The sequence below is a fragment of the Vidua chalybeata genome, chromosome 1 (genome assembly GCF_026979565.1).
Source record: "Vidua chalybeata isolate OUT-0048 chromosome 1, bVidCha1 merged haplotype, whole genome shotgun sequence".
NCBI classification, from domain to species: domain Eukaryota; kingdom Metazoa; phylum Chordata; class Aves; order Passeriformes; family Viduidae; genus Vidua; species Vidua chalybeata.
This window is the reverse complement of record NC_071530.1, coordinates 126,791,580-126,816,265: the sequence shown is the minus strand read 5'-3', so window position 1 is coordinate 126,816,265 and position 24,686 is coordinate 126,791,580.

Sequence of the window (24,686 nt, the reverse complement as noted above, 5' to 3'; positions counted from 1 at the left end):
ATAGTGCGAAGAGATTTTGTGCAATCAAAAGTTATAAATTTGGTTATGGAAACAGTTCTGCTGGGTCAGTAATAACATTCAATTTCTGTTTAGCTCAAAAAGCTCATAGGAGACTCAGAACTGAAGATCTGTGTGCACAGAAGCATGATGAGCACGGTCTCTGGAGAGAAATCCCCTATGCATGCAACCTAGAAATAATAGAAACAAACCAGCCAAGGAACAATCGCTCCACAAATACTTTGTATTCTTCTCTTTGTAATTGTTCTTTGTGTTATTACTAGAGCTGAGAAATTTGGTAGGTGTTCTGATTCCAAGCATTCCTGAAGCAAACAACCCCACACTGGGCTCTGTTGTCACTTTCCCTAAAGAGAATCATTTACAGCCAAACTTTTGGCCACAAAGAGAAGCATCCCCAATGCAACTGAGACCTCTCAATTCTACCAATTCTGGGAAAACTTCACAGCAGTCTAAGATCTATTAAGGAAAAGAGGATTCTCTTTAAATGAGTTTGAGCATAAAAAATCAAACCAGCAGATAAACCTTAATCTTTTATTTGGTTGGTTTTAGACTCTTCCTGGCATATTCAACCTTAGATCTTCCATAAGGTTTTTATAATTGATAAAGTTTGCTGTTTCATAAAAGCTGCTAGGGGAAATTGAAGATTTTCTCAGTAGGATATTGGGCAGCTGGACTTTTTGGCACTTGAAAAAGCAAGGAAAGCAGCTTGCAATTGAGAGATAAGCATGCTAGTTGGATTCTTCTGCTCAAACATTTGGAATAGAAATTGTAAGCAAGAGTGACATTTCTCTTGTCATTATGAAGTTCCAGAACAGCTACACAGTACAGCAACAGAAACCACTCACACATTTAATGTTTTAGGGTTGAGGTGGGTTTGGTTTTTTTCCAAATTCAAGAAGTCATTACTGGTCCAGTAATGGTGGTTCCGATTTTTGTTTTCGCTTCTTGATATTTTCAAAATTATAATTCTTGACCAGTTGTTCTGGAACAGAGGCATTTAAAACTAAGGGAGTCAACTGCATATACTAGGGAATACTTAAATATTTAGGTTTCATTCAAACCCAACCTATCCAACCCAACGTCTGTTGAATACTCAGTTCCCCACATTAAGTGATTCTTAAACTGAAAATGTAAAACTAGCAACTGTAAAAAATAAAATTTGATATAAGGCATGGCAAGTAACAAATGACAAAATTTTCACCACAACTTGTGATAAAATACTAGAAACTTATTTACAAAGAAAGACAAGTACATGTTGTGTTCTGCATATAGTCTAGTAGTGTTTATAACTTTTATTTAATGGTATTATTATTATTATTACTATTATTATTATTTATTATCTGAGCACCCAGTGCCAATATATATTTTCTACAGGGCTGCAAAGATAAATTAATAAGATTAATTATCTTCAGCTTGATAGCAGTTCCGTATTATGTGGTGGACTTACTATGACTTACATTAGATAAGAAAAGTAACAAGCAGCATAACTCATCTGTGTATAAATTCTGATAAATGAATAAATTTAAACACTACTTCATGCAATTTGCTCAGTTGAAGATAAACTATGTTGGAAAGTTTATCCAACAACACATTTGGCACATGCTTTGCTACAATGATGTTAGAGCATTGTTAATGAAAACTTGTAACTAGTTCAGTAATTAAGGGATAAAAAAATTCAAAGACTAATCTTAATCTTCAAAAGATACTGAAATAAAACATAGGTTGATGTAAATTTTCTAAATAGTAAAGATTATACAAAATTACTGCTCTGCCTACAGTTTCATGAGGTATCTTGTCCACTTGTATCTAACTTGCTAAAGTCAGAATTCTGCCTAACAATTCAAACATGATGTCAGAGAAACAAAAAGGAAATAAACAGGCATTTGTACAAGTATCTCAGCAGAATGTCATGTTGTGTGTTGGGTTAAAAAAATAAGAAGTGGTGATGATGAGGAAATAATAATTCTACTTCTACTATAAGCTTTTGCTTTTCCAATGATTGCCTTCAAAATATTTATGCTTCCTGGTGCAAAGAAGACAGGACTTTTATATATGGGATTGCACACATAGTTGCATTGTTATGTGTTTGCTAGACAGATTAGGTGTTTCCAGAAGAGTAAGGGATCCACAGTATCTCAGAGGTCAAGAAACACTGCTTTGATAGTTCTAATCACCAGCAGCTGGATTTAGCTAGTCAAGCCAGTTGCTACTCTCATTTGTCCCACTATCCAAAGAGGAATAGTTATTATTATGGAATAATGGAATGTAAAATTTTAATATTAGGGAGAAGAATGCTTTAAATTGGTGAACTTCATAAACATTATGAACATTTTTCCTACTCTCTACCATATACTGAACCAACCAAATTGCACAGGGTTACTCTAATAAGAAAACCTGATTTATATTACAAGGCCAGATATATAAGTCAGTATACTGCTATGGTATTTTGATTTTCATTTACTGCTTAAACTGGTTTTTAGGATCAATCTATATGGCAACAATTTAATAGGCAAGGTTATCTATCATCTCAAAGCCACAGCTCCAGTAACATTCCTATAAAAGTATCAAGCCTGTATTATAATTTCACACAGTAGGAAACAACTAGATTTCTATGATTCATGGTATCATTAATTATTACTCTCAAAAATGTAAAATATAAGCTTTTACTTCAGCAAATAAGAAAGAGTTTTTAGGGGTAAAAGATCATGGCAAACTGAACTTGTGTTGTGGAAAAAAAACTTTGAGTTAAACACATCCAATAGTAGGGACCAGAGACAGACTTTGAACAAATTATATCTAAGCAATCAAAGTAGATTATAAAAGTAGCATTTAATCTCATTTCAGAAATTAGCATGTAATTGTCTATTTCCAGAACTTTTTTTCTCAGATAACACAAATGCCTTCATCTTATCCCCACTCATGTGAGGCAGCATATGCTCATCTCATGAGAATTGCACCTACTAAAGGCCTGGATTCTCACCTATGCTACAAAATTTAGTATGACCAGCTAAGATTTAGTATCACAGAAAGATGTTTTCCTTTCAAATACTTTTATTTTTTTCATCATGCTTTTGGTTTTGTGCATTGAGGGTTTACGTACTTTCACAAAGACTCAAATTACAACCTCTAAGCGTGAATTCACTCTGTTATGTAAGCTTTTTTTCAGCAATGCTGTTAGATAACTTTTGAAGAAGTGAAATTTGATCTAAAGGCTTTGCTGATGTGGAAAGGTTTTGCTAATACACCCTGTGGGAACAGCTGACTACTGCCTGGGTTGTGGGAATGACTGTGATTTTTGGATGGCACTCTTCAGAATGACTCCATCCTGAACATTCTGGTATCTCAAGCTACTAAACTTATCCAGAAAAACAATTCAGAAATGTGTAAAATATTTTTTTACCTCTTCTCATATAGCAGATGACCTATGTCCCCCAGGTTTTCCACAAGTTTTGGTGTGATTGTTTGCTCATTTGTTTTGGTGTTTTTTCCAGGCTAGAGGTTAATATACTTTGGGACATTTTTTTCTTTTTATGAGAAGAAGCTAAGTTTTCTAACATTTGGAAAACTAGATATAGCTAAGGGACTATACACACAGATTCACGCATGTAAATTCTTAGGTTTATAATCATGCTGGCAAAAAGGTTTAGTCAAAAATAAAAATCATCTAGAAAATCATATACATTTAATTTTAAAAAAGGGCGTAAAAGTATCAGTGTTGATGTATTGAAGAGCTGTTCTGAACATTGGGGTGCATAAGACAGGATTTTTACAAGAAATGAAGCGCCTGACAGTGACTGGGAAAAAGGTTCATGGGAGAAGCAAACACAGATTAACTCTAAAGAAGCCAGAAGAATGAAGTTATTAACCACTGAAAAGACTTTCATTACTTCTTTTTTCTTATATTATTTAGAAACTTACTGAATTTATTAGGCCACTGGCAAGGTTAAAGACTATACATTTTTTTCCTAGACATGTTAATGATTGCAGTGTTACCAAATTTTCACTTCAGTATCACCAACTATGGTAACCACTATGAATTCCTACTAATGTTCTTTATGTTTAACCATAATCAGATATTTAATGTATTTTAGAATAAAGGTCAAAGAGCCCACTCGGTACTTTTTTGTCATGATTGGAAAGGTGAATTTAGAAGACTAAGACATCACTTCAGAAAAAAATATTGAAAGAACATTTTCAAACACAGTTCTATAAAAGGTTTTTAAATAGACAATTTTTCTAAGGCCTTCAGAAAAATTAATTTCCATATTAGTTCTGCAGCTGTCTGCACTATTCCCAAAACGATTTTTACTAAAATAGGATGTTAAGAAAAGCAACGTAATTTAAAAGAGCTATGGAAATAAAAGACATGAATTTCAATAATTATCACATAACACCGATAAACTCAACCCATCTTTAAACAGAATAGGGTTCAAGAACAAACAAAAAATAATTTTATAATTTATACTGCATTAGGTGAGGAAACACCTTTCCACAGGAACACGAAAATTATTGTATTAGCCATGCAAGGAAGGTTGGCCTCAATATATAGAGAAATCGGCTCACAGGAACATCATGAAGTGTTGCATTCCAGGTTTGGGTTCAGATTAGGGGTTCTGATATATGTTAGTTAGCTGGTACTGTGTACCCCTTTGTACACCCCTGTTCCCCCTGCGATGGTTCACTCCAGGCTGCCTGCCATTGGGGCTTACCCACGTCACTCCTGTAACCACCCCCTGTCCACTCCTGAGAGTTCTGTGTCTGTTACCCCATCCCCGAATTTCCTATTCATCCTGGAACCCTGTGCACACCTCTGTCGTGTCCCCATTGGTTGCCGCAGTCTGCGTCACTTGTTGCATCCTGGGTTTGGGTTCAGATCAGGGGTTCTGCTCTATGTTAGCTAGCCAAGTTCTGTGTACCCCAGTGCACCCCCTGTGTTTCCCCCCCCCCCCCCCCGCAGTAGTTGGCTCCAGGTCTCTTACTATTGGAGCTAGCCAACGCCACTCCTGTAAACACTCCCCTATCCACTCCTGAGAATTCTGTGTCGGTCACCCCATTCCCGCAACCCCATTCTCCCCAGAGACCCGTGTCCACCCCTGCTGCGTTCCCGTTGGTCGCCTAGTCCACGTCACAACCACGGTGCCTGTCCCCATTGGGAGGGAGGGCTCCTGCCCTCCCTGTCCTGCCCCCTATATCATCCCACGCCTCCCTGGTCTCAGGGCCATTTTCCCTCACACGGGCGCTGGGAGCGCGGGTCGCAGTTTCTCTGCCGCAGCTCACCGCGGCCATTAAAGCCTTTTAGCCTCCCTCATGGGTGAATTGGACATTCTTTCACCTCTTTACCAATATCCCTTGCGCATGGCGGTAGAAAGCATGGCCGGCCCACCTCGCCAGAGTGCGCAGCACCCGGAAACAAGCGGCAAACCCAGTCTCCAGATGGAAGCGGTGCTGCTCCAGGCACTGGAGCTGCCCGGAGCCGGGAGAAACAACAGAGAGCTGCAGTCACTCCCCCGTTCTGTCCCCATTGGGTGAGGGGGGCTTCTGCCCCCGTTGGCCCCCCCTATAAAACCCCATGTGCCCGTGGTCCCGTTGCCATTTTGTCCACACGGCGCTAGGGAGTGGCTGTGGTTCTCCGTTGCAGCTCCACGCGACAATAACAGCTCCCCAGCCAACCGCATGGACAGACTGGACATTCCTTCGCCTCTTTGTCTTGCCCTAGCGCCAGCTACATAGCACAGCCAGCCCCACCTCCAGTGCGCTGAACGCAACAGCGCCCAGAACACACGGCAGCTGCGGTCCCACTGAGAAACAGTGCCTTAGCCAGGCTCTCCAGAGCTGCCCAGGACCGGGGAAAACAAAGCAACGCCGCAATGAAGTTCAATGAAGTGCGAAGTCCTGCTCCTGGGGAGGAAAAATGCACCAACATGTGCTCAGAGCAATCCAGCTGGAAAGCAACTTGGCAGAACAGGGCCTGGGGCTCCTGGTGTGCATCAAGCTGAACATGAGCCACAAACCTCCCCTTGCACCAGAAAGTGAGTGATGCCCAGAGCTGCTTTAGACAAAGAACTGCCTATAGAAAGTGATCCTGCCCCTCTGCTCGCCACTGGTGAAACCACACCTGGAGTCCTGTGCTCAGATCTGGGCTTTTCAATATGAGAGAGACATGGAGATATTGGAGGGAGTCTTACAAAGGGCTACAGAGGTGATTAATGATCTGGAACATCTGTCCTGTGAGAAAAGGTAAGAGAACTGAGCCTCTTTAGCCTGGAGAGGAGAAGGGTCTCAAATGGTTACAAATACTCAAGGGATGGTCTACAGAGACAAGCTCTGTTGAGTGCTGTTTTCAGTCAGTTTAGGAAAGTTTAAAATCTGTTCTTACAGGTTTAAAAGAAAAGAAAATAGTGGGGAGAAAGGGAACTCTTTCTATCACTATGGAACTGCCCTAAACAACGTATCAACATTAGAACTTTTTTTTTTTCATATAATAATGAAGAATATGCTTGAATATTCCATAATTTAATCATTTACTCAGCCTAGCCAATTTACAAAGAGATCTAGCCTCTGTTTGGAGGTGATTTCTAAGTCTCAGATGTTTTGCGGCTTTTATATGGACCTAATTATCTGTTGTGTAACTAGTAGATTTGCAGCTGAGGAACTTGAAACTATAACAAGAAAGAGCCTTTTCAGAGAGATCAAGAAGTCTTTTGACACTGCATTTCCACTAAAAGTTTTACTTGGGAGGTCAGAAACTGAGACAGTCTAGAACCGTGGGAGTTCAGAAGAATCTTAGTGTTGGGATGCCCACAAACATGAAAATAATTAGCTGTTTCAAGAGGATTGTTTTTTGGGGGAGAGAATGGGTTTGTGTAATCCCCTTTTTACTAGTTCCATTGAAGCAATTTTTAGAAGCTCCACATATATTCATTTACCAAAGGAAGCCAGAAGAAAAAAGGATAAATATCACCAGAAAGTAATACTGTAAGATCAAAGGATAATATACACAAGGGGAAACCCTGAAGTTGTTATTCATCCTTCTGTTCAGGGAAGTCAGAAAGCCACATGTTGAGCAGAATTTGCAGATGACAATTTTTTTTTTTTTAATAATGAGTGCAATTTTATGAAAACATTACTGTCTCAAGCTATTCTTCTGATTCTTCTGAAAGGAAGGTTTTCCAGAAGCACTTAACATAATTTCTCTTTGCTTCAGCTGAAATTAGTAAAAAAGCAGAGGCAGGTCAACAGTGAAGAACTCTGAAAAAATTCCTTCCCATAACTTCAATGGATTCTATTTCACATGCTGTAGTAAGGAATACCAACCAGAGCTGGGTGAGAGAATGCCCAGGATCCCACAGTAAAATTACTATGGAATTCCTTTCTGTAACTTACTCTTTTTTGTAACTTATAAGAGCACCAAAAAGGCACTGGAGAATTTTCATTTTTTCTTTGGTTTAGACTTTATTAGAACAAAAGACTGTAGCTCTCAGTAAGATAATTGTATGAATTCACAAGATTAATCAGAGTAATTAATTTTTGTTATACATTATACTGACTGTGAATCAATTGTGGAACTTTATTTTTTTGTTTGCTTTGTTATTTTAAAAACTGCACATACAAAACCTGGTTTTACCACTCATAAAAAAATATCTGTGGGAAGATGACTAGGGAAAGAAACTGAGGTAGAAATTACATTCCCACAAATGCCTACACAAATATTTCTGGTGGGAACAAGGATAAACAGGGTAGAGACCAGCCTGCTTTTTTACTTACACATCTGTGCCCCATGAATTTTCTAAAGAAAGTAAAGATTACTGAAGAAAATAATGAATTTTCTGGGTAAAAAAGGGAACTTCAGAGATCCCAAATTAATCATCAATTTGGATTTATTTAGGTAATGATTTCAGTGGTGGAAAAAATTAAATGCAGGTATAATGTTATTACCATCAGAGATTTCTGAGCGAGAGAAAATTTTAGTTAAAAATATCTTCTTGCATGTTTTGCACCAAAACAATATTTTTTGTTCAAAATAGGAAATAAATTTAAAATAAATTTTTATCTTATAATCAAAAAATATATCCTTTTTGGCCAATGGAAGAATTTCAAGTGGCATTTCTTAAATACACTTTTTTTCTTTTTAAATATAATGTTTATCTCTGAAAAATATCCAAATTCTCTAACACCAGATTTTAAAAAAATTCCCAGGTTTACTAGTCAGAGGGCAGCTGGACCAACACAGTATATGTTCTGGTGAAACTGATCCATGCCAGGGTCACCTAGTGCCATTAAAATGGCCTTGCATTGCTGTTTCAGGGAAAAATGGAATTTTCTTACATAGGGAGTTCTTTCCTATCCTTAATTTGCATTTGAACCTGAGTCTGGCCTGCAACACTGGCTCTGCCTTCAAATTACACATGCATATGGTCCATCCTCACCAAAGTAGGTTGTCTGTCTCTCTCTTCTGCACAAATAGGGCAGGAAAATCTCAAAATAATCTTTGAAAGAGAGAAAGAAAGGCAATGAAATGCATCAGCTTACAGACAACAAAACAATAATCTGCTGGCTAAGGGGAAGCATCCCTCAGTCCCCTGGGACTGTCAGCAGCATCTACAGCCACAGAGGTGGCACATACACCAACAAAGACATCTTGCCTTCTCCCAGCCACTAGGAATTTCTGAACCAGAGTGTCACCCATCCTTTCTGCATCCATCATGACCAGAGTCTGAACTCCCAACTCTTGGTATTCCTGGCACTCATTCTTTGGAGGAGTTCCTTGAAAAAGCCTTGTGTCATCTTGCTACAGGAAGATAATGATCTTCGTTTTTGTCATACTCATAGAGAAAGTTGAAGTAAAAGGAAATTTTTTTCCTCTTTTCCCTCAAAGAGTCTGAAACAAGGGAGGTACAAGGGAGATTGACATGGGGAATGACACAGGAACTGGCAGGAAATGAGGAGTAAACAACTTCAGAGCAAGACCGTTGGGAAAACTGAACGGGGTATATGGAACAAACCACTATAAACTGGCAATAAGAAACACTTTAAATTTACAACAACAAAGAAAAAAAAGAACACACTACCACAGCAAAATAGCTTTTCACAGCCACAAATATTATAGAGCCATGCTTTTGATCATCTTCATTATCAGGAAACTCATTTTTATATACTGTGTTTGGCTGCATAAAGAAATTATACCAGAAAAATTATTTCTTCCACTAATGTAGACTGTGATCATTGATTTCTTCCACTGTGTTAAGACTTGGAAATGGCAGATTAACATTGTGCCAGTTTTATTATCAGTTGCAATGCAGGGCTAGAATTCTAGATGTCATAAAAGAGAGACACTAAACAGGAAAGAACTAGTCAAACTTTTTTCTCTCCAAAATAAAAATACTAAAATCATGTGGCTGTTTGTGCTTGGGATACCAGGGAACTCCAGAGAAGTGTTTTTTCTTACTTCCATCAACCTACAGTGAATACATTCAAGGATGAAAACCGCCAGCTGCCTGAACAGATTTAAAATCAGGACCACCACAATCAGAGTTTCTATGCTTTCCCTTGTTAATCAGGGATACAGCAATAAGGTGATTTGAGAAGTCATATGTTCAAAAAGCCATTTTTAGAATAGAATTTTTTTAAACAAATTACTTCTCTGAACTTGGTTGCCATCATCATCTCACAAGAACACTGTCCCAGGTGTAGGGGAAGAAGCAGCATGAGTGCTGAAGTTGTAGTTTAGATTAGATTAAAATGATTTACAGTTATATCCTAGATCCAGAGCTTTGCACGTACTTTAAGCAAGCAATCCTTTTGTGAAGAGCTCACTCTAGTCTTGGCTGTTAAGCTCTTCTCTGCACTATCCTTTCCCTTACAGCAAGGCATGAGTTTGCATCAGTTTGGTAAACTTGATCCAGATTAGAAATACCGTAGATCAGCTCTTTAGCTCCACATCATTGCCACACAGATGTTCGTGCTGACAGGAAGGGAGGGAAGTGAGCTGAGGGTGAGATTGTGTCTTCCAGAACATGACAGCATGTTTGGAGAAACTGTGAGCTGTCACTGAGCAGGGTGGTCTCTTCCCTAGTCCCAGCTGCTGTTTCATTTCCGTGCATGAGATGTAACTAATCCACAGCTGCAGGATGAGTCACTTTAGCAACCTAATCTAATGGAAAACTAATTTTTTGTTTGCTTTGGGTTTATTCCTTTAGTGGTAGGCTAAATTTCTGTCATTGGATCTGGCTCAAGGGAAATACTGGACACATACAGCCAAAAGCAGGAGCAGAGAGGAGAAGGAGTTTCTTTTAACACAGCTCACATCTACACCACATTAGGGATAATGTACTATCTGATACTGAAAGGCAGAAAGTATCTGTTGACTACTCCATGCTGTCCAGTAAATTTCGGGCAAGCTGAACTCAATGATAGCTTTTTACTTAACTTGTTATAAATATGGAATTCTGGTGTTACTGAGGAGTGGCATCATCTCCAATAATTTCCATTTTCCCTTTTTTTTGGAATGCAACAGTCTGTTTATATCAAAGATATAAGATATTTCAAAAATATATCAAAGATATTTCTCAGCAACAAAGAGGTTTGTATTATTATCACCTTTCACTCATTGTCAGCTCTTTGCTCCCACACTTCTCTCCTGCCGGTTATGTAGACACAACTGTTTAACCCTTCCCTAAGGCCTATGAAATTATCTAGATTAAGGAAAACAAACACTGCTTTAAAACACCTCAAAACTAAGTAAATACTCGTTTCCTTCTAGACAGATTATTTTTATATTCATTTGAATAAGCAATTCAATATGTACTTGTGTCAGCAGAAGTGTGGGGATAGAAATCTCCAGCAGAGTTACAGAAATACTGAGGGGAAGAAGGCAAAGGACATCTTTGATCCCATTTGTTTTTGGTTCCAAAAGAATCATTCATATGACCTGAATGTGACTTTTATTACTAAAGCTGTATAAATACAAACCACCTTTCTAACCACTTATAAAATGACTGAGTATTTATACCACTTATTTTTTAGTGACAAAGTTAAGAAATATGACTTCTTAGGCAATCCTGTCTAACCCACAGGACTCTGACAGCTGTGATGAAGTTATAAGAAAGGAAAAAATACTATTGCCTTGTACTTTGTTCTCTTCATCAACCAACAAGTCAAATCTACTTGTGATATATTAAAATATATTAAATAATAAAATATTAAATATTAAGTCAGATATTATAAATTCAAAGTTCCACTCACAATGTCAATAACACAATCTCCCCCATGATTCCCACCTCCTTACAAAATCACACACACAAAGCTCAACACAGACACAGACTGGTAAACAACAGTGGCAACAGCACTGTCTGACATCTCTGGAGGACAGATTAATCATCATCTTGGAATAAGCAGTACATCATGACTATGAGCATGAAAACAAGAACAATTTAGCTATTTAAATGGAAAATATTTTGAAAGTAAAAACAGCTACTTAAAGTGATAGAACTGTCAGTTACATCAAACATTTGGCTTATACTGTGTATAATATAGTAGGATGTCTTAGGACTCCATAGACTAGAAAAAAATGGGCCAACCAGAATAGGGAAAGCAAACAGCCAAATTAATCTGTTTCTAGTACAAGGACAATATAGTCAAAATGTTAAATTTAATTTGAGTCAGTAGAATCACTGTTATAAGAAATAGACGATGTCCTAACAATAGTCGTTAATGGATCAGTTCTTCAGCACAGAGAAATTCAATAATGTTAAGTTAAAAAAAAAATCTGCATTAAACATTCAGTTTTTCCAGTAGCATGCTTTTTCTAAAGGTAGAAATCACTTAGAATAATAAAATATGCACTTCTAGTGCAGTCTAAGTATCAGCTTTTCCTTTGTTTTTTTTTTTTTATTGGTGACACTAAGAGAGTGTATACTGCACTGATAGGTGTGAATTCAAGATAATTCTTTCTAAATAATTTGCAGCCTAAAGACATAATCAGAGCAAGATGAGGAACTGATAAAAAAAGGAAGGTAATTTCTGAAGATTACAAGTCATGTTCCACATGTTATTATTATGCTTTTGTTATGTTTGGAATTTCCCCTTAGATCCATTTAAAAATCTTTTTCTTCCTTAAAAATCAGTGGCAAAAGTTATTTTTGAACCTAATACATAAAATTTCTCAAATATTATTATTAAGATGTCTATATGGCCCTTTTCCTAAAAGGACTCATAATCAGCTTTTAAACATCTCCGATCTTCTTAAGGTAAGTATGTGTATCATAAACGTACATCTGCACATTGACCAGATGATTTTGGTGTGCTAAAACATAAAAGGCAGCTTTAGAAATGAGTTTCCTGCACCTAAGAAAATACAGCTGTACACTGTTCAGGCCACTAAAGGCCTTCTGTTTTAAACTTCTTTTAACTCTTTAAACTCTTTTTTAAAACTTTAATTTAAAGTGTATAAGTAACTCTAATACTATATAAAAAAAATGAAAGGAAAATATCATTAGTGAATGAAAGAGATGTATATTTAGAAAGGGTTGCCTGCATTTTGGTAAGAAATCTAATTTCTTTAGCTTGCCAGCAATTTGAAATACAAGAAAAGGTTGTCTCTCCAGTGAGTACAACAGTGGAACAAAATTGTCCAACTTTTGCCCAAAGTTACTTTTTCTATTCCAGAAATAGCTCACAGGTAAGCTTTTTCGCTTAGAATGTCATGGAGCTCATGTTTGGGCTTAAAAAATAAGTTCAACAATTTGAATTTAAAGTATTAATAGTTTGTTAACTACATTCTTTTAGAAATTAAATTGACTACCTTATAAAAAAAGATTTTACTATTGATTCTTATTCAGAGCTTGCCTAATTGGTATTCTCCTCTAGCCATTGTAACAAAATGACACATCTGTTTTAATTTTTATATAACTACAATTATGTTCATTGTGGGTTGGTTCTTGGTTTTTTTTCCTGTTGACACTGTGTGGCAAAAGAAAAGATTTGGCTTTAAGCTATATTTGGATCACATGGCTTGCTACACAGTAGACCTCACAGATCCTCAGCTATTCAGGGCTCCATCATACCTTCAGGCATCCTGCATAAAAAGACACCAATCATTTTACATACCAGAACAACCCACCACTCAGGCAGCCTGAAAGAACGTCTTAGTGGAGAACAGTATATCAATTTTATGTTTTTAGACTCTAAAATGTGTCTTTGTTGAAGTCTTATAGCAACTTTTTTATTCCTTCTATGTGCTCCTTCAAGATGAGTCTTGGAGAGTTTATAAAAAATATTACCCACATATTGTGTTCTGGGAAGAAATTTTCAGAGCTTCTAGAACTTATAATTTAGGTGAATTTCACAGCCTAATGATTCATTGCGTCAAAGACAACTAGTAAAAGTGACCAGCTCTGAATTGTTCATAAGACTGATGAAGACATGGGATTATTGGACACTGAGAACCTTGTGATATATGAATTACAGGTAACAGTAACTGTAAAATCCAGGTCTGAGTTTAAGTTTCACTTACAATTTTTGAGGTGTGAGTACACACATCTAATTCAGGGTTTTACTGAAAGCAGAAAAAAGTTGGAATTTTGCACAGCATATGCTAAAATTGATTATTCTTCAGATTTAGGTGCTGTTCATTCATAGGTCTGAATCTACATTGAATCTACATCACCCTGGGTCCTGAGCTGAAAAACCCAGTGCAGTGTGTCCCCAAGCCATCATGTGGCATCCAGGCTGCACTGTATAATTGATGACAGAGGCCTCTAGGAAACAGAATGAACCTTAGCACCTGTGGGAGGGGTCCCCGCCCTCCCTTGGGAGGCAACTTCAATATAGCCAAAAGTTGTCAATCACATGCTGTTTCCCTCCCCAGTTGAGGCTGTCTGTCAAAGCTTAACACACTCCCCAGTTCTAGAAAGTTCTTCTCTTCTGTTAATCCCATTGGACCATGTTAGAATGCCACTCCTCTCCTGTATCCCGATTGGTTCATTACATGTCACCCCATCCCGTCTCCTCCCCTCTACCCTTTACCCATTGGTTGGTTTGTGCCCTAGCCACTCCTATCCCTCTGCCCTTATATTCTCGGTCCCGCCCGAGTGCTGTGCTCCCGAAGTCAGCTCTTCCTTCGGGAGGTTGCTGCTCCTGGCAATAAACTTCTCGGATCCTGCTGCTCGGGAGACGTCTCGTCTTTATTTGGTGGAGCTTTCCGGGTTACATCTACCCCTCCCTGCGGACCGGTCAGCCGAGGATCACTCCCCGGACTGGCTGGGAACCCAGGGAACCCCCGGAGGACCTAATTTTATACAATTGGCGCCGCGAACACGGTGATCGCTGCCCCGGTTTCCGACGAGCGTCTCCTGCCGCGTGAGGATCTGTGACCCTGCGCTGCGGGACTAAAGCGCCGTTCGCCGCCAATCCCAGGAGTAGCTGTTCTTCTGTTTTAAGAAGACTCCTATCTCCTGGATCTGCTGACAAGTCGTGGACATCCGATTCTGCAGCTTCAAGGGAAGCCCTGGATTCCACGACACCAGCAGAGCTCCACTACCCCGCCTCAGCCTTTTCTTTTCGCCGCGTCGTAGTTGGGTGAGTGCAGCTGCTCGAGGAGAGCAGCCGACGCAGGCTCTTATCTTTTCCTTTCCTTTTCCTTTGCTCTGGTGGGGATTCTCTTCTGCAGTGAGGAGATGGGTAACCGCCTCTCCCCTGCAAGACGAGACTTTTATTGCCAAGTTAAAGCTACCCTTCAGTTGGGGAATGTTTCTTTTAATAAGCGGGTCCTTAAATCTTTTGTTATTTTCATTTTTGATCATTTTCCAGATGCCTCTACTGAGGATGTTCTTTCTATTTCATTCTGGGGAAAAGTTGGGCGTTATATTTATGATTTACAAGTTTCTGGGAATTTTAGGGTCGGGAGATTTTATCCTATTTATGATATTATTTTTAATTTAGTTAAACAAAAAGGGGAAAGTTCGGGTCCCAGTTTTCCTACCCCTTATTCCGCCCCCCTCGCTCCTAACCCCATTTCCCCTAAGGGTGGATCGGGAGATAGATCCTGCCAAAATAAGGCACAGGGTTGCTACCGTCTCCCTGCTGCCTCCCGTTCCACTCTGTCCTTCTCTTGTGCTGGGACTGGCCACCCCAGCACGAGCCCTATCCATTCCCTCGATCCTCATGCCCCCAACCCCAGTTTTACTCCCAGTTCCAGTTCTGTTTTAATAACACCTCAAAATGGCGGCGGCCTCGTGGCCGATTGCCCTGAGACACAAAATGGCGCCTCCTCCTCCTCAACCCCTCCGGTTCCCGCCACTTTACCATCTCCACCCCCTTCGTCGGTTGCCGCCCCCGCGTCGGGTCCCGCCCCCCATCATGCGTCGATCTCGGTGACGTCGGGACCCTCCCACCCTGCCTCCCTAGCCACACCCCTGGGCGGGCCCCTGGTGGGTGGGACAGGCCTACCAGAAGGCCACGCCCCAGTGGGTGGGTCAGGCCACGCCCCAGTGGGTGGGTCAGGCCACGCCCCCTCTCTTGCCACTTCCGGTTCCCACGCTACCGGAACCGGAAGTAGGACTTGCCGGAAGCAGGCCATCTTGGCCTGCAGGGTCTCTCATAACCAGGACCCACCGGCAAGGGAGAGGCTTCGAGCCCTAGCCTGTCCTGCCTCATCCTCGGAAGAGGATGAGGACAGTGACGACCCCCGGCCAACAACCAAGCCAGGGGAGGGCTGGGCCCAGATAAGGGCCAAGGCAATTAGGGATGGGGACCTAGATCTCGCCAGGGATCTAGGCCCAATCGTGGCACCGGTTAGGCTCAAGAGGGGGAAGGAACCACGGTGGGAGCAGCTGCCATATACGGAGGTGAAGGAATTGAGGAAGGCAGCCAAGGACTATGGGAGAAATTCCCCGTTTTTTAAAAACATATTGGACCTTACGTTTACTGGACATACTTTGGTGCAGCATGACATTCGATATATAGCAAAGGCTCTGCTGTCCCCCACAGAATTTCTTCTGTGGGAAATACATTGGAAAAAGCTATTAAAACCTATTCTAACCAAATACGACCTTAAGGAGGTGCTGGGAGATGGTGCCGAGGGCCTGGAGGCGCTGGCAGGGGAAGGGGAATTTAGTAAACCAGAAGATCAGATCCTCCTTCCCGACAACTTGCTAAATGACATCCGAGAAGCTGGGAAGGAGGCCCTACTAAAAATACCTGATGGAACCACCCCTCTCCAGAACTTCACGTCCATCCTCCAGGGCCCTGATGAGACTTTTATTAAGTATATTGACAGGTTAAAGGAGGCTATAGACCGGCAGATTGAGAACGTCGAGGCTCGAGAAGAACTGCTGCGTAAGATGGCCTTGACCAACGCTAACCCGGAGACAAAGAAGATCCTGCGAGCTCTCCCCCAGGATCCGGAGCCGACCATCGCCAAGATGGTCGAGGCGTGCACAAAAGCGGCATCGATGGAGCAGACTGTGGTGCTTGCGGTGAGCAGGGGTGTGGGGGAGGCAATGGTGGACCTCATGAACACGCGCTGCTTCGGCTGCGGCCAGCTGGGTCATATACAAGCCAATTGCCCACACTGGCCACCAGAGAGGTCCTACCCTCATTATAACCCCTCCCCGAGACCACCTTACAGGAATCCTCGTTATCATCGGCCGGGAAACGGGAGGCGGAGCGCGCTGAGGGGCCGCGCTACGACAACAAATGGCCCGTCCCAACGCCCTGCGCTGCCATCGCTCCCGGAAAACCACTGCCCCAACGGCACGTTTCTCCGGACATCCGCAGCCAGGAGGACGGGCTCCGGCTCCTCAGACGGACTCAACAACTGAACAGCGCCCGCCGCCAAGTCCTCCGGAGTTCCATCCACATTATGTTTCCGGATGAGGACTTGGTCCGTGTCCCGGTAGGATTCCTGCCGCCACCATACTGTGACCACCCCGTCACAGTGCTGTTCATCGGGGACTCCATCAGCACGCCGGACGACCTCACCATCATCCCGGAGGTCGTCTACTTCGAGCCAGGGGCAGAGCTCAACGTCTCCGTGGTGTGCCATCATCCTCCGTTCTCTCTGCCGAGAGGGTCTCCTTTAGCTCTGTGCTACATCTTACATATGCACTACAAGGACACTGGCTACATCTCACATAAGCACTTCAATGACACTGGCTGCAACATTATATCAGACTTTCCTATGGATCAAGACCCTTCTGCTTTCTTCATTCAGAACGTTAGCAGACAAAGACCAATTATTAAAACTACTTTTGTCTTTCAGGGGAAAAACATTTCGTTGGACCTGATGGCAGACACCAGTGCGGACGTTACCATCGTCCCTCAGGCAGAGTGGCCGCGCGACTGGGAGTTAGTGTCCCCTTGTGGCACAATCTCCGGCGTGGGAGGAGCCGTCAATTCCCGACGCAGTAAGCACCTCGTGTGTGTAGAGGGGCCGGAGGGCCAGGTTGCCACAATTCGGCCTTTTGTGGTTGCATCTAACATCAAATTATTAGGCAGGGATGTATTGTCCCAATGGGGTGCCCGTCTCGACATCCCTAGCCCTGCGTGGGATTTTTAGTCTGGGCCACTGCGGAGCGCACCTCCCCACCGCTTAATTGGAAAACTGATACACCGGTGTGGGTGGACCAGTGGCCCTTGCCAATCGAAAAACTTAATGCGCTCAACGAACTAGTAGAGGAGCAGGTGCGCCTGGGGCATTTAATACCCTCCACCAGCCCTTGGAACACACCTGTCTTTGTTATTAAAAAACCCGGCAAGGACAGGTGGCGCCTGCTCCAAGACCTACGCAGGGTTAATGATGTTATTGAAGATATGGGACCTTTGCAACCGGGCCTTCCCTCTCCCTCTATGCTGCCCCGGGATTGGCAGCTCGCAATCCTTGATATCAAGGATTGTTTCTTCAACATCCCGTTATACCCCGGAGATGCTCCCAGGTTCGCGTTTTCGGTTCCGTCTATCAACCGAGGTGAGCCGTACAAACGGTATCAATGGACCACTCTGCCCCAGGGAATGAAGAATTCTCCGGTGCTCTACCAAACCTTTGTGGCACAGGTCCTTTCCCCAGTTCGTCGCCTTTTCCCAGAGGCCATCATCCTTCACTATATGGATGATATTTTGATTTGTGCTGCTAACTCAACATATCTACAAGCAGCCTTAGACAGGACAGTTAAAGCCATCAAAGATGCGGGCTTTCAAATTGCGGAAGACAAGATCCAGCTGTCGTCCCCCTGGAAATACCTGGGTTTCCTGATTACGGGAAGGACCGTCGCGCCCCAGTCTCTTGTCATCAAGGACGACCCACGGACCCTGCGGGATTTGCAGCAGCTTTGCGGTACCATCACCTGGATCCGACCTCTCCTGGGACTCACCACAGAGGAGCTGTCGCCGCTTTTCCACCTGCTGAAAGGCGACGGCGACCTGGCATCCCCACGACATCTCACACCGGATGCCCGTGAGGCCTTGGAGAGAGTCGCAGCTGCTATCAAGTCCCGCCAGGCGCATCGGGTCGCGCGGTCCCTCCCAATCCAGTGTGCCATCCTGGGTAAGTCTCCCAACTTACATGCCCTGCTATTCCAGTGGGACGACAGCCAGAGAGACCCACTCCTTATCATCGAGTGGCTGTTCCTCCCCCACCAACCCGCCAAAACAGTAACAACATTTCCTGAAATCATGGCTAAACTAATCATTAAGGCCCGCCAGCGCCTCCGGACCCTCGCAGGGTGTGACCCAGCATGCATCTATTTACCATTAAATTTGGACCAATTGGATTTCCTCTTACAAACAAATGAAAATTTGCAGATTTCAGTAGACAGCTATCCTGGTCAAATTCGGATACACTACCCCAAGCACAAATTATTTAAAGACACTTTATATCTGGCCCCAAAAATTTTTAAAAGCAAAATACCATTAAAAAATGCTCTCACAGTGTTCACTGATGGGTCAGGAAGATCCCACAAATCAGTGATCACTTGGAAGGACCCGGACAGTCAGAAGTGGGAATCTGACGTCCAAATAGTTCAGGGATCCCCCCAAATCGCTGAACTTGCAGCGGTTGTGAGAGCCTTCAGAAAATTCCAGCAACCTTTCAATTTGGTCACTGATTCGGCATATGTAGCCGGGATAGCAGAGCGGGCCGAACATGCCCTGCTCAAAGAAATTCAAAACAAAACGCTCTATAGCTTGCTCTCAGAACTAATTTGGCTGATCTCCCACAGAGAGCAACCTTATCATATTTTGCATGTTAGGTCACACACAGACCTGCCAGGAGACATCACCGAGGGCAACCGGAGAGCGGACACTCTGGCTATGTTAGTGAACACTGCAAACTCAGCAGCTTTGGCACCCACCCTGCCAGATGTTCATATGCAGGCTAAGATGAGCCACGCCTTTTACCATCAGAATGCTCCAGCTCTATGCCGCCAATTTAAGATCTCTAAGGAGCAGGCGCGAGCCATCTTAGCCACCTGCCCCAACTGCCAGTCCCACGCATTACCATCAGTAGCGACGGGGGTTAACCCCCGGGGACTGGGAGCATTGGACATCTGGCAGACAGACATTACTCATTTTCCTTCCTTTGGGCGGCTCAAATATCTCCACGTGTCGGTGGACACATTCTCGGGGGCAGTGTTCGCCTCCACACATACGGGGGAAAAAACCAAAGACATTATAAAACACCTATATATGGCTTTCTCCACTCTGGGTGTCCCAAAAACTATAAAGACTGATAACGGACCAGGGTTTGTGTCCAAACAGTTCATGGAATTTGTGCAACTATGGGGCATTGACCATGTTACTGGAATTCCACACAACCCTACAGGGCAGTCAATCGTGGAACGGAAACACCAGGAAATTAAGAAATTATTAGAACAACAAAACGATTCGGCCATCACCACGAGCCCTGTAGAGAGGTTGTGCAAGGCCCTGTACGTTCTCAATTTCATGAACTGTTCAGACCGTGAGCCAAATCCCCCGATCCTGCACCATTTCCATAATAACACCAGGGCGCAGTTGAAGGAGAGGCCTCCTGTGCTCATAAAAGACCCTGAGTCTAAAGTTATCAAAGGTCCATACCCTCTAATAACGTGGGGGAGAGGGTATGGATGTGTTTCAACAGAACAGGGCCCCAGGTGGATCCCCGGAAAATTCATCAAACCATACCGGGAAGACATCTCTACAGAAAGCCAACCCCCGGAACACTCCCCCGAGACGCCAGCTCCATCAGAAACCGCCGTCGCGTGGAGTCGAAGAAAAAGGAAGACGACTAGACCAGCCAATATCGCCGTCAGGACTTTAATAACGAACCTGCATTTCCCGCCCACTTGGACTGTTTACCCTCTGACCCCATCCCCTACCATCCCTCACCCTTTTCCGTCCTACCACTTTCCTCACCGTTTCTTCCCTCATACCTGACCTGATTTTGTTTTCTGTTTTGTTACTATTTCGATTTACACGGGGGAGGATGGGGATTCAAAGGGGTCACTATTCTTATTTCCGTTATATGTCTATTTATTAGACTTTGGTCCACCCAGAATGGCAGTCGCAGCAGCCAGAACACCCTGCAGTGACCGGCTTCCTGCAGCAGTCACCTAGTAGGAAGCTGGATCGTACCACAGCCCAAAGAGAACGTCTGGGTCACGCTGGCAAAGTCCAGCATCCAGCGGATCCAGGCGTTAGTGAAGGACTTAAAGACTGAAACTGGGGCTGTGGACGCTGTGAACAAGATCTTTTCTCAATGGGGTGTTCCTGGGTGGGCCATTCCAATTGTTAAAGGTTTAGTTTGGGTTTTAATCATAATTTTCTTAATTTCTGTTGCGTTAACCATCTTTAAGAAATTGTTAACTAGGACAATGGGAAATGTTTTTTTAATAAACCAAAAAGGGGGAGTTGTGGGAGGGGTCCCCGCCCTCCCTTGGGAGGCAACTTCAATATAGCCAAAAGTTGTCAATCACATGCTGTTTCCCTCCCCAGTTGAGGCTGTCTGTCAAAGCTTAACACACTCCCCAGTTCTAGAAAGTTCTTCTCTTCTGTTAATCCCATTGGACCATGTTAGAATGCCACTCCTCTCCTGTATCCCGATTGGTTCATTACATGTCACCCCATCCCGTCTCCTCCCCTCTACCCTTTACCCATTGGTTGGTTTGTGCCCTAGCCACTCCTATCCCTCTGCCCTTATATTCTCGGTCCCGCCCGAGTGCTGTGCTCCCGAAGTCAGCTCTTCCTTCGGGAGGTTGCTGCTCCTGGCAATAAACTTCTCGGATCCTGCTGCTCGGGAGACGTCTCGTCTTTATTTGGTGGAGCTTTCCGGGTTACATCTACCCCTCCCTGCGGACCGGTCAGCCGAGGATCACTCCCCGGACTGGCTGGGAACCCAGGGAACCCCCGGAGGACCTAATTTTATACAAGCACCCACTCTCACATTTTGCATAAATTGACTATTGAACTGAGTCCTTTCCTTGTAGTTAGAATTTTCATCTTTCTGTATGTCAGTGGCTACTCAATAAACCCCTCCCACAGGGACTTCTCAAGCGCATCACATTCTTCAGACAACAAAGTTTGATTCCTCAGGTATTTGTTGCATCCCAGGTTGCGTTCAGATTAGGGATTTTATAATGTTAGTTAGCTGGTTCTGTGTACCCCCATTTCCCCCCACGATGGTTCGCTCCAGGTTGTCTGCCATTGGAGCTTCCCCATATCAGTCTTGTAACCACCCCCTGTTCATTCCTGAAACTTCCGTGTCAGTTACCCCATCCCCGCATCCCTGTTCGTCCTGGGACCCTGTATCCACCCCTGTCACGTTCCCATTGGTTACCATGGCCCATGTCACCGCCACATTGCCTGTCCCCATTGGGCAGGAGGGCTTCCCTCCTGTCTGCCCACCCCCTATAAAACCCCCATGAGTTCCTTTGTTCGCGGCCATCTTGTCCACACGGGCGCTCGGAGCGGTCGCTGCTCTCCACCGCAGCACCAAGCGTCAATAAAACCTTCTCCAGCCAACCACAAGGACAGGGTGTGCCTCCTTTGCCTCTTTACCTCATCCCAGCCTCGGTTACAGAGCGTGGCCAGCCCACACCAGTGCACTAAGCCAGAGCGCCCAGGCCACGTGGCAACCCCGGTCCGGCTGAGAAGCAGTGCCTTTAGCCGGGCTCCCAAGCTGCCCTGGACCGAGGAGAGAGAACGCAAAGCCACAGATATTTGTTCTTTTTCCATTTGCATAGAAATATTGAGAATAACTCCCTGCAAATCAAAGTGAACTCCCTCAATTTTATATTTTAGCACTGCAAATTAAAACCCATCATTAGTCAAGGCCTAAGGGTCTCATCCAGGATCCATCACCAATGTGCTATCAAAGCACATTGCAAAAGTTACTGTTACTTAAAGATCTGATTGCATGACATTTCCCAGAACTGTGAAGAGAATGCATCATACACAGAAACTTTCTACTTGGAATGGAGTGAGTTTTCTTCATAATAGATAGCATGGTGCTTTGTTTTGGGTTTGCAGCCAAAATAGTGTTGAGAGGGCAGGGAAGTTTTGGTTACTGCTGAGCAGTGCTTATACAGCACTGGGGCGAGGAGGATGAGGCTGCACAAGGTTGGGCAGAGGACACAGCCCTGACAACTAGCCCCACAGACCAGACGGATGTTTCACACCATATAAGATCATACTTCATAATAAAAACTACAGGAAAGAAGGGGGAACATAAGGAATTCTAGTGTTTGTCTTCACAAGTAAAAGCTACACATGATGAAGACCTGCTTTCCTGGAAATGACTATGAACCTACCTGCCAATGGGAAGTAGCGAATAAATTCCTGATTTTACTTGGCTTGTGCACACAGTTTTCTTTCCCTATTAAACTGGGTTTTTTTCAGCCTGCAGATTTTCACACCTTTAGTGTACAAATTCACCCCTGAGGAGGTGTGAGTGAGCAGCTGGAGGAGGCCTGACTCCTCACCCACAAGGGGGTAACCTGCAAGGGTATTTTCTGTTGTCATTGAACTCTATTAGGTGACATAATGACTTGTGAATCTAATTCTTTTCACGTATCACTACCACATTTTACCATTCCCCCATTTTTGAAATTCTGAAATATTTCCTTTTTATTTAAAACAAACATTCATTTCATCTAAGACACTGTATAACCTTTGCAATACATAAAAATATGTACTTTGCTATAACAAGGTTAAAAAATTGAGCATTATTTTATGAGCTAAACATCATTGCTTACAGTTTTGCAGTATTAATAATGTGCTTCATTAAGTCCTAAATTTAACAAAAGGAAGTTAAAACCATGTGTTTTGTCACTTGCCCACAGGAAGAAGCAAATTAGAGCAACAGAAAGAAGGAAGTTGTTAAAAAAATATAGACTCCTGATTAATTTAAAAAAATAAAGAAGACAGTCTAAAATTATCAAATGGAATTTTACAGGGAAGCTGCTTTCTGTAAGAGTTTATAGTAGTTTTAAATGATACATTTCTGGCTTGCAGAATGCCAAACAAGCAAGACACTATAACACCAAAATGATGTATTTTAATTCAAGCCCCAAAGAGAACATGATGCAAGTTTGTCTATTGTTTTTCTCCTTACTGTTTCCCACAGCCTTATAAGACAATAGACCACTAAAAAGGAGACTTAAAGTTTCTCTTTGGTAAATTTAACCTCCACAGATTTTCTTAAAGTTTCGCTCCCTTCTGCTTTTTTCTACTGGCATTGTATAACTGTCACTTCTTTATCCTATATAACCTGAATATGAATCTAAAAAAAGGCACTGACTAGACAGAAATAAAGAAATTTAATTAGGTAATTATATACCCAGCCTGGCTCTTCTATTATACCCCCTCTCCTTCATTTTTATTTTGGCCATGACCATTACCTTGCCAGGTTTTACAAACCACAGACCAAACTAGCTCCTCCCTTAGAGAGTCTGTTTGCGCTCACTTGGGAAATAAATCTGTTCCCACATTATTTATTTCTTATATTACTGCTCTTCATCTTCTTTAAAAGAGAGAAAAAAGAAGATTAATTAAGCCCAGTGGTGCCAATACAATTTGTGTTTCACTTGATATAGATACACCAGAGGAAGCTATTTGCACATACATGAAAAATGAAATAACCACACAGGAAAATAAAAGGTTGCAGCATGCTGAACAGAAGTTATAGATGCCTCAGGAAGAGGCAGCAGTATTTTTAAGATATCAGTTAAATTAAACAGTGACACAAAGTCATTGATGGTAGGGAAATTATCATCTATTGACACTATAGCCATGTCAGGATTTAATTTAGCCTTCAATATAGTGCCTTCATCAGTTTTGCAATTCTTAATAATAAAATATATGCCAACAGTTCTGATATAAGTATAGTGGTATAGCTCCCAACTCAATGTTTATTTTGGTTCTAAAATATTTCTTCCTTGTATTTAGTTTGAATTTACCTTCTATTAATTTAAAACAGTTACCATTTGCCTTACAGCAATAGGTCCTATTAAAAAGTTTTCCTCCATCTTTCCTATAGCCCCCTTTAAATAGTCAAAGACACCCAGACACTTCTCCAGGCTGAACAATTCCAAATCTCAGCCTTTCCTCATAGGAGAGGTGCTCCATCCTTTGGATCATCTTTTTGTCCTCCTCTGGTCATGCTAAAACAGATCCTTATCTTTCGCATACTGAGGACCCCA